Source organism: Paralichthys olivaceus, chromosome 22 (genome assembly GCF_024713975.1).
Source record: "Paralichthys olivaceus isolate ysfri-2021 chromosome 22, ASM2471397v2, whole genome shotgun sequence".
In the NCBI taxonomy this organism is placed as follows: Eukaryota; Metazoa; Chordata; class Actinopteri; order Pleuronectiformes; family Paralichthyidae; genus Paralichthys; species Paralichthys olivaceus.
In genome coordinates this window covers 1,224,284-1,238,365 of record NC_091114.1, presented here as the reverse complement: position 1 = coordinate 1,238,365, position 14,082 = coordinate 1,224,284, and the positions used below count along the sequence as shown (strand labels likewise).

Genomic DNA, 14,082 nt, shown 5'->3' with positions numbered 1-14,082 from the left:
AGTGATGTGCATCATATAGAAGTCAACCTGATAAACCCCCAGGGGCCGCCATGTTGTGCAGTTATAAAAATTGCCATGGAAACGGTTGCTTCTTAAAATCTTCTTTGATGATTGATGTGGGGACACCAATCAAAGGGATTGCTGGCCTGCAAATCCTTATCAAATCCAATCAAAGAACCAAAAACTCTAGACATTAAAGGATATTTCTTTGGTCCTCTGAACTACCAAACATAAATAACAAGTTCCCTTGCTTCAAGTTATTAGCTTGTGAAAATAACAGACCGTCAACTGAGAAGACCACAGTCCTCATTAGTGAAGACAACAATCCTGCCTACGGAGACAACCGCTGATTTGTTCAGTAAAAATTCATCAAGAAGACACTGCTCTCATAACTACAAATCCCCCTTTACCAAAATGGACATCCTATTTATAATTTATGTTATAATCACTCCTCAGTTTGCAGTGCAGATTAAAGGTACATAGTGACATTCATATGTGACACAGTGTAATGAACAGAAATTTTACTACACGGACATGTCACATTATTGATGCCATCATGGAAGCACTTGCTGCCGGCTCTGCTGCTTACGTTCATGCTCCAGTAGCAGATGACGAGCATCTCGACTAAAGTGGCGAACTTGGTGAACTCCGTGGTGGTGATGAAGATAACGTTACACCGGCCGTATTTTCAAGAAATATTTTCGTACGTTGGAGTGAAAGATTCTTCCTACCAGATTAAGTGCCTGTTATGCCTACAGAGAGTGACTGAAATATTGGCATTCAAAAACTCCCCGTCCAACCTGAAGAAGCACATCGAGATAGGTTAAATACATTTTCATTCAATGAAGCCATAATGTCATGTTGGGACCTGGTATCTGTGAACCATAGTTGGGCCTACATGTGTAGTCAAAAGCCTGACCGCATGTCTCCTTTGCTCTGGAGACAAAGGAGAGCTTCCAGAACTCAGTCTCCCAGGGTTCTTCATCTTCACATATAGGTGGTAAAACTGCTCCTGAAGACAACTCTCAACCACTATTGGTCACTGTGTGCCCCATGACCCATGAGGTCACAAGGCCAATATAAGCCGAGTTTCCTAGCTCTCTTCTCTGTTCTGCCTCTTCCCCTGCTGACCGCTCCTGGTGGAGTAGGTTCTGGCCCTGCTCTCCCAGCCAGGGAGACTTCCTCCCTACACAAGCTCCTCAACTTCCAGCAGGCCTGCCTGGAGCAGACTGCTAAAACCTTCCAAAGGCAGTGACGTGAGAGCCTGCCTAAGAACTTCAGCACAATTGGCCACGACACAAGGTCTGACCAGCAGATGCACAACAGGAGCCACAAACCAACAAGACCACTTCACTCGACTTCAAACAGCACATCCAAAAAGGAACTTTCCCTCTTTTTCATGGACGGGTAACGCAACTGGGCTCTATTATTACGCTAGGCTAAGCAAAGGACTGTTTAGTCCTATTTCTATTTCATGTGATGTTTATAAGTTTGAATTGTGTTGTTGTGATATTTGGTACTATGTTATTCGAAAGTTAATGTTAGTTCTGTTATACTGATCAGTTTCTTTGCATGCATCTAACTACTTTCTTTAACCTGGCACCAACACCTCACAAACTCATTTCCACAAACTTAACACATACATGTGATCTCAGCCACATGGTCTCAAAACTCCATCTTCATTAATGTTGCATAAGTGTGAATTTTGCCAACCTCTACACTGTCAAGAATTCCATATCCTTCAACTTTGCTAGCTATTGATGTGGTAATTTTGGTTATAGTTATTTATTTAATTATTAATCAGAGTTCCAAATTTGTAGTGAGTAAGTCTTATTTCTTAAATTGGCTATCTTTTCCCTTCCTTTGAAGGGTGGTGCCCCGATTTATCCTTTATCAGTTTAATATTAATATTTTTAATATTAATATTTAATATTTCTCTGATAGCCACATTTATTGAATGCCCAAAAGCACACCATTTAATGGTGCCCCGCATGAAGGAAAGTACATAATCGTACCCCGCGCAAGGGAAAGTACATAATCACAACATTTTTGGTGCTCTGTGTGAGGCAAAGTCATGAATAATAACATTATTTTGACTCCTCGTGGAGCACAGCACAACAGTCAACGTTATTTAAGTGATCGCTACTGATGACGGGCTCTCCATCTCCTCTTTAGTCGCATCCATTTTTTTCGCCTAAATATTGATTTATCCTCACCCAAAAGGCAGAGCATATTCTCCAGTCCCTGCAAAGGCTTTGTTCTCACATGTGAACTGGTCCACGCACCTCTCCAGCCAGCCACGTCAGATGAAGCTTCAGAGAGACTGCATGGAGAGGACACTGTGATGGGAGAATCTCCAAGAGTAGTCACACCACTGGGGCTGTGAGGTGGCCACTTTTCCTCCTGTGGATGACTGCTCTTCAGGGTAGGACAATTTCTCTTCCAGGAGTCTTTGGAGCTATTATATATGGATTGTTGGACAGAGCTGGAATTAATGATACTGCGGCTTAATTGTTAATTTCTTCTTTGTTCCACAGGCACAGCAGCAGTGCAGCACGGCTAATCTCCAATTGGGACATGATGTTGCAACTTATCACCTAACTAATACTATTTCCAATAATGTGACTATGCCACGGAAATAATTCAGAGAAGAAAGGAGTACGCGGGAATTAAGAAAGTTTTAAAAGAGAGAGGAATCCGTTTCTAGACACCTATGGCCAGAATGAGGATACACTGGGACACCGGCCCATGGCCATGGCAACAGGTAGGAAACAAAGAGGACACCGAAACACGAGCAAAACATAAACTACAGAAATACCGAGGAATGGACAAATAAAGTATGTAAGTGCATCTAAATGAATAAGTAAGTGAAAGATAACACATGTTAGACACTGAAGACAAATAGTCTAAGAGATTGTATATAGGTCTTCAGTCTTCACTGTTAGGACTGATCGGACGCTGTATGTGTGAGCTATAATGATTACTTCGTTCCCAAAACACAGGCTCTCTAGTGGTTCCAAGAGTCTGTAAGAGTAGAGCAGGAGGTAGAACTTTTAGCTATCAGGCTCCTCTCCTATGGAACCAGCTCCCAATCTGGGTTCGGAAGGCAGACACTGTCCCAGCATTTAAAGTAAAACTAAAAACCTTCCTCTTTGACAAAGCCTATAGTTAGGGCTGGATCAGGTGAGTCCTGAACCATCCCTTAGTTGTGCTGCTATAGGTTTAGACTGCTGGGGGAACTCCCATTATGCACTGAGCACTTCATCACTTCCCTCTGTCTCTCTGTCTCTCTGCCCCCCCACACCTGTTTATTTATTTATTTATTTATTTTAACATGTCATCATGTCAAAGTGTCACTTTGTCCTCCCATAGTCCCTCTGGCTCTTCTCTCTATATCGTTTCAGATAACTCCGGCACCGGGACTGCAGGACAACAACGACTACCATCACCATTGTCATCATTTATTACAATAACTCAGTAATTGATTAATATATATAATCCTGTTGTAGATCACTACATTGTTATTTTTATAGTCAGCCTTGATACTGATGGTGCCAAATTGTTCCCGGTCTCTCTCTCTCCACCTCATCTCTCTCTTCTCTCCCCCGCTTTCCACCCATCTCTCCTTTCCTCCCCCCTTACTTTTCTTTCCTCACCCCAACTGGTCGAGGCAGATGACCGCCCACATTGAGCTTGGTTCTGCCAGAGGTTTCTCCCTGTTAATGAGGGAGTTTTTCCTCCCCACAGTGCTTGCTCATTGTGGGAACTGTTGGGTTTCTCTACGTTAATATTGTTTTAAGGTCTTGACTTTTAAATGTAAAGTGCCTTGAGATAATGTAAAATATGAATTGGCGCTATATAAAAAAAATTGAATTGAATTGAATTGAATTAATGAGACAGATGCTCAAGAGAATCTGGATAACAAGAATGGACCTCACTAAGGAGGGGCCCCCATATTTCATCTGAATTTCACCTCAACCCACGGGGGAAACGTGGGGGGCAAGTGCCTACTGTTGTTTTCTTAGTTCGATTTTTTTTTTATTGCTGAGTTGCTCAATGTTCTTTGGGCTATTGTTTGTTCTCATGGTATATAATATATATATATATATATATATATCATGGAGTATAATGCCATTTTCCAAAGCTATAAATGAACAGCATATCGTGAGTGTCGTTAAATGTTAATGGGTTAAATAATCCAAAAAAGGACTAAGATAATTTTGAAAATGAGAAAACTTAAGGCTCAAGTTATCTTCATGCAGGAAACACACCTTTCCCAGGAAGAGCATGAAAAGCTGAAGAAATTTGGTTTTAGAAACACCTATTACAGTACTTGTAAACAAAGCAACAAAAGAGGTGTGGCAATACTTATACAAAACTCAACTAAATTTGAATGTCTAAAAGAAATCAAGGATACAGAAGGACAATATATTATAGTGAAGGGGAAACTAGAGGAAGAGATGGTTACGTTAATTAATGTATATGCCCCTCCAGAGAGTACTAAACAATTCTTTAAATCATTATTCCCAGTCATGGCCTTAAAATCTGAAGGTATATTGATATGTGCTGGTGATTTTAATATGATAATGAATCATAGGGTAGACACAACAAGTATAAAAAGAAATAAGACACATATATCTAAATTTGTAAACATGTCGTTGAAGGAACATGGACTGTTTGATGTATGGCGTGAACTGCATCCGAAGGAAAAAGACTATACACATTACTCTACTTTATATAACACCCCTCGCCCGGGGAGTAACTCAATGTAGAACCGCCACTGCCCTTAAGAAAGGTAGATTGCCACCCTCATGTAATGAAGCAATCATATCTATAATCCCCAAGGAGGGTAAAGACGCAGAATATTGTAACAATTACAGACCCATTTCTATGCTCAATGTAGATTACAACATATACACATCCATTATAGCAAGGAGATATCAGAATTTCATGACAGAATTAATTGACGAGGACCAAACTGGATTTACTACAGGACGACAAACATTAGATAACATAAGAAGGACCCTGCAAATAGTAAACTCGATACAAATGAAGGAAACTAAGGCTATATTGCTGAGTCTTGATGGCGAAAAGGCTTTTGATGGCGTAAATTGGATATTTGTATATTTAACATTAGAATGTTTTGGATTTAACAAAGAAGCCATTAAATGCATCAATACAATATACCAGAATGCTATAGCTAGAATAAAAATGAATGGTAGTCTAACAAAAAGCATAAAGCTACAGAGGGGAACACGCCAAGGATGTTGCCTGTCCCCTCTCCTCTTTGACTTATACATTGAACCTCTGGCGCAGGCTATAAGACAGTGTGAGGAAATAAAGGGAATACATATTAAAAAACCAAAACATGTAATAAGTCTGTTTGCAGACAATGTAATAATATATTTAGAAAGACCTGATACAAACCTAACACATTTAAGTATATAAGTATATACGGAGACCACTCATTATATAAAACAAATGTGAATAAAACACAGATTCTGGCTTTTAATTATACCCCTTCCCAAGAAATTACAAATGCTTATAAATGGAAATGGAACTCAGAAAGCATAAAATATCTTGGGGTAACCCTAACAAAACAGATAAGCCATCTTCAGAAGATAAATCCAGCCATGTTTTCATTGTGATCAGATTCATATACAAATTAAGAGGATATTGAGAGATGGTCAACCATATCACTGGAGGTCAGTTCAAAGATTGACATTATTAAAATGAACATTTTCCTGATGCTGTTGTATTTCTTCCAATCCCTTACTGTCAAGATACAGTTAGAAAGATTTAAAACCTGGGACAAAATGATATCGAGGTTCATTTGGAGTGGTAAAAAACCAAGAATAAAATATAGCACGCTACAACTGGCTAAGAATCGGGGGGGATTCCCATGGCACTCCCAAATTTAAAGGATTATTATGAGGCAGCACAACTTGGTCAAGTGGTGTGACAAGCATTATAACTCCAAATGGAAAGAGATTGAGATGAGGGTGGCTAGCAAACCAGTGCAATCCCTTTTGGGCAACATTACATTGCTAAAAACTACTAAAAGGTTCAATAGATCCAATAACCTCCCACACACTGACTATCTGGGCTGATTTCAATAAAAGGCATAGATTGGAAAAGAAAGTGAGATTGTTGAGCTGGATTGCATATGATGAAAGATTCAAGCCAAACTTGAGTGACCTGAAATACAGAAACTGGGAGAGGAAGGGAATCACTGCCATGTGTACAATACTAAAGAATGGAAACATAATGTCTTTTCAGGACCTTAGAGAAATGTATGGATTAAAAAATTAGGATTTTTTTTAGATAACTACAGCTAAGGGATTATATTATAAGGGAAATAGGGAGCGCAAAAATATTAAACGGAGTGATAGATGTACTAATGCGAGTATATAATGGGTCAAAAATCAAGGTGGTATCTGTGTTATATCAAAACCTCAAAGACTGTACGAGTGCTTCAACTGATTACATTAGGGCTAGATGGGAGACAGAGCTGGTCCTGCAGTCAGGCCCCGTGTTCAGCCAGGCAGGGCCTCACAACCAGACACAGGTTAGGTACTAACTATAGGTTAGAGAGCGATTCAGAGGAACTTTATCAATACCTGTATCAAGAAAGATACTTATTAATGGAGGAGGTCGTAATTCATGATTACTCAGAGTAGTGAACCTGACTGAGTATAGAGACTTATTATAATGGCCCAGTAAAGTATATGAGTTGCTTATGGACGAGGCAGTTATGTGATCCTGTAAGATAACTATAGAATAGATTTTTTTATTTGTATCTGAAAGAACATAGTTCCAAAGAAATCAGGTGTAATCATGACAGTGGATGTATAGTATATAGTATATAGAAGCATAGGAAGTGTCCATATCTCCATTTAGCTCAAAATCACAGTGAAAAAATATCACAACAAAACAGCTTCTAAATAAAAGTATTAGATTCTTGTGTAACCCAGGTTAAAAACCTGTATTAAAAACAATAAATTAGTTGATTGAATGAAGAAAAGTGAAATTCATGGTGGAAAAATCAATTCATTAATACTACGTTTTGGTTAATAATAAAAAACAGATGTTTATCTAAAAGGAGAGATAGAACCATAATAAAATTTATTTAGAGAGTTTATAGAGATTTATTTATAGAGAGTTTTAGTTTGAAGGAGACGGGTTGGAGACGGTCTGTCACCCAATCAGAAAAGAAGCCCCGCCCATTGAGCTGATCGGAGCAGGTTCACTTCCTCTGAAGTTGCCGGGAAGAGAGAGAGCAAGGCGCATTAAACAGACATTCACCATAGGAAGATAAAACAAGAAAAGTGGATCAGACTCGGAAAAGCTGCCGAAGAAATCTCCCGGGACGACCAGGACCTGTGTGAGCACAGTCGGAGGAACCTCTCGGGAAGAGAAACGCATCGGTGAGCGGCCGTCTTGATGTGCTAAAGGCTAATAGCTAATGCAACGAGTTAAACCGTTAGCATAGGAGCTAACATCAGAGCACTAGCTCCGGTGCTGATTGGCGCGAGAGAGACACACTACGACACACCACACATTAATGCTGAAGCCCTGATCCGACATTTTAACGGTGCATTGTGAGACATTTGTTTGCTCCTTTGTTGCACATAGAGCTGTATTATGTGTGTGTTTAGCACCTTATTTATGCATTCTAAGCTCATCCAGCCATATTTTATTAGCTGTGCACATTACATATTTTTCTTTCTAGATGATTGATATTGTTTTATGTGCTAATTACGATGTAAAGAGCACAGGATATTTTGATACTGTTGATTTGGAGTGAGGAAGATTATTTCAATAACATAATGTGATATTTCGAGTGTTGCTTATTTTATTACTGAACATTGTGATAGCATGTTGCAACAGTAATTGAGTAAAATTGTTATTCTCTATTAGGCCTGGGACGATAACAAATTTTGCTGGACGATATATTGTCCCACGAATTATTGCCGATAAACGATATTATTGCCAACATGATAATATATCATAATAATGCACACCCTTTCAAATACAATAAACTTTTATTTTTCAGTAATTTTTTACCATCGTAATTTCAGGAACGTTGAAATATCCTAAATAAATAAAACAAACAAAGAATAAAATGGACTCTCAGTCTCTGTTAGCAAAAACAGCACTCAAATATAAAACCACACACAACCAAGACAATAAATAAAATGGCTTATCAAGTCTCGATTAACAAAATTGCACTTCAATAAATATTGAACATTTAGGCCGTTTGTGACATGTATTTTCTTGCAGGCAATTCGTTTTGTCTGTCTGTCAAACGTTTGCAGCATCTCTCTCAATGCTGGCTTTTCAACTGTACTAAAGGGCAGCATTTTTTTTGCGATGCAGCGAACTACAGTTTCTTTGAGCGCACACCATTTTTGCTCCATTTATATTTACTTTGTCGACCAAACGCCTCAGTGAGTGTTGACTTTCGGGACGAAGGCTCTGCATCTTGAGGTGCACTTTTTTTTCCCCAGCTGGGAACACTGGGTTGGGTGGTTGTGCTTTAGGTGGGCATGCAACTTTGTTGTGATGCTTTTTTTTGTTGCCACCACTGGCTCGTCCGTGTTGATGGGCTCACCTTGCTCATTTGGTTATTACAGATGTGGTAGAAAGACATTTTTTTGTACAATGTTTATTTTTTTTAGTACATCAGTTTGGCTGAAATCTGTGGTGCTTCCACCTGCTGAACACAGAATAAACTATAAGTACCAGTCTTGGCTGCTTAACACAGCTCATATTACATGTGTAAAAATTATTGTAGGCTATTGTATTGTACAGTATCTGTAAATAATCGTGTTTCTCCTCTGTTCCTTAATATCTACAGATATGACAATGATTTCAGCATAAAACATCCTTTAACGTGACTTTTTTCATTTCATTACATGAAGCACTGCAACACCTGATGTCCTCTGAATCCACTGTGGCAGCAGCAACAAGGTGGAGATCGGCAGCTTCAGGCTGGTCAACATGATAATATTGAGTCAATTTCTGTATCCATTATGGTTGGTAAAATGAACACTGTTATCACAACAATGTTCATCTTTTACTTTCTAATTTGATAAACTTTAGATAAAAAGTCTTTTCTTTTTTGTCATAAGAGACAGAACACGGTCAGCACAGCTGTGTCCCTCAGGTTCGTCCGTCCCTAATAAAATGACAGGAAACATAAAAGTATGGCATTATTGCCGAGATAAGTGTTACTTTCAAACAAAGTCTATGTCCTTATATTCTGTGGATATTCAACTATGTATTTGAATATGGTTTGGGATTAAACAGTGTACTACAATGAATGTGCAGTATGGAGTTCTTTCACATTAAAAGTATTGCATTTATAATGTAATGCATCATGTGCAATCATTTGCTTTAATTGTTAGTAAGTTATGAAAACAGGTCTATACCTGGTAGGTAAACTGTTCATTCATAAATAAAGTCCAGCTCAACAAGTTTCACACTGCAGCAGCTGCACTAACGTTATTTCTGAACCAATAATCTAATAAAACATTACTGAAGTTACCCACAGTAACATAGTCAAGCCAATAGGTTGGGGAGCTGAACAACTTTACATAACGTTAAATATCTAACTTGGTGGAGCTCATTCACTAAACACACAGTCGCCTTCAGTTTAAAAGATTTATCACCATAAACTCTAACGCTCCTCTCTCCGCTGTGTGAACCGCTTCATGTCATGCCGCTCCCGTTAGCATTGCCATTACTGCTGGTATGTTGCCTGGAGGTTAGCGGAGCTAAGCTAACCAGCCAGGTACAGAGACAATGATACCTGCTCATCACTACTGACATGTAAATAAAAGGCAGTACTTTACACACCACAGACACTTCTCCGTCAGGACAATCAGCCGAACAACAAACGATAATATTCACATGTGAGTGAAAACTCCTCCCCAGACCCGGTCGCGTTCGGTGACGGTGATTAGCCTGTTAGCTCAGGTGAAGCCGAGCAGACCACAGGCTAACAGCCAGAGTGACGAGCTAACGGTGACGTCACGTGTCAATCAAGTGATAATTATTCACAATTTCAAACCTCTGTATTATCTAAACAGATAACACATAGTTGTCATGAAGGAAGAACTTACTGATTGAGTCTAAAACCGTATTTTGAACCAGGCTGTAAACAGGTTTAATTCTGCTCTAAAGTCTGGTGTTTTAACATGGGAGTCAATTCCCATTGACTCCCTCTTGGAGCCAGCCTCAAGTGGCCACCCAGTGAACTGCAGTTTTTTGCCTCAGCGCTCAGCCCGGGATGTTGCTGCTTGGTGTGGAGCCAATGCTAGCGGCCCTGCCTCCCCCCACAGACACAAAGAGACTGGATGACTGACAAGAGGGTTCACTCTGTTCATTCCGCTATGGAACAAACGCCCCCAGGTGCTGAGACCGAGCTCAGAGTGAACCCTCTTGTCATCCAGCCTGCTTGGAGGCGAGAGAAGAGGAAAACAAACGCGCATGCACATGGCAATAAATCGAGGCCGGAAAAATTATCGAGTTCATTTTAATTTATCGTGCGATTAATTGATTTATTGATTATCGGCCCAGGCCTATTCTCTATTGATAAAGAGTTTATGTAGATTTAACATGATTAATGTTCTATAATTCATTTTTTGAGATTTGAGAAAATTAAGATGAATGCTCTGATCCAACTTATCGTAGGTCAGGTTTTTTGATGGACCCATTGAGAGTTTGACCTACCTGGATGTTGGAGCCAGTCAAAGTTTGATGGCGAGCCAGACCCCGGAGGATACTTAGAGATACTACGCCGTGGAACCTGAATCCTTTTACACTTCACATACACACACACACACACACCATCCACGCAACAGTGCAGTGGGACTGATTTTCCACCTTCACGGTGTTGACTGAACAGTGACTGAAAACAGGTGAACTGAACTTTAGAAAAAACGCAGCTGCAAAACTTTATTTTATTTTTTATTTTCTATACTTACCCGGGTAAGAGTTGTGATAATTTGTGTGATTGATGTTTTTATTCATCCTTCCCATCCTGTAATAAATAGGGAAGCGTATACTCCTGCGTCATCGTTTGATCAATCCTGGGCTCCATAGTCGATCTTAGAACTTCTGATTTCACTGGTTATTGAACCTAGTTACTATTTTTCAGTACTATTCTCTTTTCCTCTCAGAAGGGTTACACTTGTTTAGTTTTATTTCATAATACATGATAATATTGGATCATTCATTTGTATTTATCAGCATGTAAGCTTGTTGCAGTGTCTCAAACCCAGTTTCTCATCAATGTCACAGAAGAACAACAATGAAATGGACGGCTACACACCAGAATTGTATGGACCTGAGGGCAGAAAGTGACCTTACTTTGGAGGAGATGGACGACAAAGAGTTGTTGGACATGGTCTGGGCAGTGGTCAACAAATTGTCAGAGGGCACAAATAACCATCCACTTCCTCAAGATGTCCCTGCTCAGGAATGGCATGACTTGTTCAACTGGACTGGTTCTGATGAGGACCCCCCCCCCCCCCCCCCCCCCCCAATAGCATCACCTCTCAGCTTGGAGCAGCATCCTCCTGAAACCCAATGGTGAACTGGCTGCTGCCATAAACCACCAGCAAGTGTCCTGCAGTCAGGCCCCGTGTTCAGCCAGGCAGGGCCTCACATCCAGACACAGGTAAGGTACTAACTATAGGTTAGAGAGCGATTCAGAGGAACTTTATCAATACCTGTATCAAGAAAGATACTTATTAATGGAGGAGGGGGTAATTCATGAGTACTCAGAGTAGTGAACCTGACCGAGTATAGAAACGTTTACATTGGTAGAAACCTCCCGTTTGGCACAAAGAAATTCTTCTTTCATTAAATTGTAAAAACTGTGCATGATTGATTTCTTCTGTGGTTGATTAAAGAATCAGTGGTGTCAGTGATAGTGCTGTGCTTTAGAGTTCTGGGAAACACCACAGAGCAGGTTAACAGGTTACAGATATTATTCATCTTTGGTTCATCATGTTCAGGAGGACAATATTAAGATCAGGACAGAGATTATACAAGGCTGGGTTAGGTATAAATGTGTGTGGTGGTGGTTTTAACTATCTGACACCAAGGGGACAGATGACACAGAGGATGCAGGTTGTCTTATCTCTTATTTTGTGTCTGTTCTTGTCTCCAGTTCAACAATGTGCCATCAGGGAAGCTGACCAAACACCTGGAGGTGAGGCTGGCTCCTGTTGGATTATTGCAAGTATCGCACACATTAATGCAAACACACACAAACACACCTCTGAGCTACTGTTTCTATTTGTCTTCTTATGTGTCTGATTGTGTTTATGTAGCAAAGGAAAGGGGGTTTACGGGTCTCCAGGAGACAGACTTCCTTTTCCCGTGAACAACCGCCACTCACAGTAAGTCTGCCTGACTAGTTCACAGTCACCTTTTCTGTCATGAATTTATATTTCTTTGATTGAGATGCTTTCATGTTCTTTTCTTTCCTCACAGTTTTAAACATTGGTAATTCATGCTTTCTGTGTTTTTTCTGTTTTTCCACAGAAAGAGAAAATGTGAGAGCTAGCAGGATGATGACATGCCGTATGTCAAGCTTTCGAAGACGGAACAGACACTAAACGCTGTTGCTGAGCTCGAAACTCCTGACTGTGCAGTCGTTGAGCCCAACGTTGAAAAGAGAGTATGTGTCTTTGCTTTGTAGGTTTGAGACTCTGTGTCACACAAACCTCATCCAGCTGTGTCTATGACCACACTTCTAAAACTGTTCTCTAACTATAATTCTTGACATCATGACACATCTATATATCCAGATTTAACTTGTGCAAAACAAGAAAGACACCAGTTCATTGTTGATATGCATTATGATACATACCAAATAGATATTAGAAATATAATAAAACAAATGATTTACCAAAATAAAATTAAAATCGCATTTATAAAAATACTATATATATATATATATATATATATATATATACATACATACATACATACATATACATACATACATATACATACATACATATACATACATACAAATATACATGCAGATATACATGCATTTATACTTCTGACCAAATGTATTTATGCAAATATTTTAATGACCTATTTTTCTTATAGTAGAGTAGGTTTTAATAATGTGACTTTACTTTTACTTTTGTTAATATAAAGTATTCTGTTACATTTCATTACTGGATGTATAAGAAGTATTTCAGTGGGCAGAGAAGAGACGGGTACTTTGATACTAATTATAAAGGCTCAGTATAGTGTATGACTTGCTTATGGATGAGGCACTGATACAATCCTGAAAACTATTATAACTAACAGGTTGTGGTTTTAACTCTCTGACACCAAGGGGACAGATGACACAGAGGATGCAGGTTGTCTTATCTCTTATTTTGTGTCTGTTCTTGTCTCCAGTTCAACAATGTGCCAGCAGTGAAGCTGACCAAACACCTGGAGGTGAGGCTGGCTCCTGTTGGATTATTGTAAGTATCACACACATTAATGCAAACACACACACACACACCTACCTCTGAGCCTCCGTTTGTATCTGTCTTCTAATGTGTCTGATTGTGTTCATGTAGCAAAGGAAAGGTGATTTACGGGGCTTCAGGAGACAGAGTTCCTTCTCCCTGTCCAGACACAGGAGGCTCTGGAAGAGATGGCAGCTGACATTGTCGCTGCTGTCCAGACACAGGAGGCTCTGGAAGAGATGGCAGCTGACACTGTCGCTGCTGTCCAGACACAGGAGGCTCTGGAAGAGATGGCAGCTGCCGTTGCTGTCGAGGCACAGGGGGCTCAGGAGAAGATGGCAATGGAATTGAATGCTGCAAGAAAAAGCTCTCTGTCAGCTCTCCTGTTTTCTACTATGGATTATCCAATGCATCTAGTTGAGGACAATCTTCTTCTCCAAAATTCAGTTAAAATTTAAAAAAAAAGATTACAATGGTACTTCAAGCTCCTGAAGTTTGTTACATTCTCCTATTTGTTTTAACCTGTAATGGAAATTACATTTAATTGCATGAGCGGACAATGGTTGACCAAATTGTTAATCTAAAAAGGGTA

The 14,082-nt window shown here is 39.7% G+C and overlaps 1 long non-coding RNA gene across 1 annotated transcript; it reads left to right on the top strand.

Moving 5' to 3' along the window:
• Window positions 1-242: 242 nt before the first annotated feature.
• Window positions 243-4,921, top strand: LOC138406693 (uncharacterized). Its single transcript, XR_011240028.1, has 3 exons — window positions 243-1,407; window positions 2,224-2,425; window positions 2,538-4,921. It is a non-coding gene; the product is annotated as an uncharacterized lncRNA (long non-coding RNA).
• The last annotated feature ends 9,161 nt before the right edge of the window (window positions 4,922-14,082 follow it).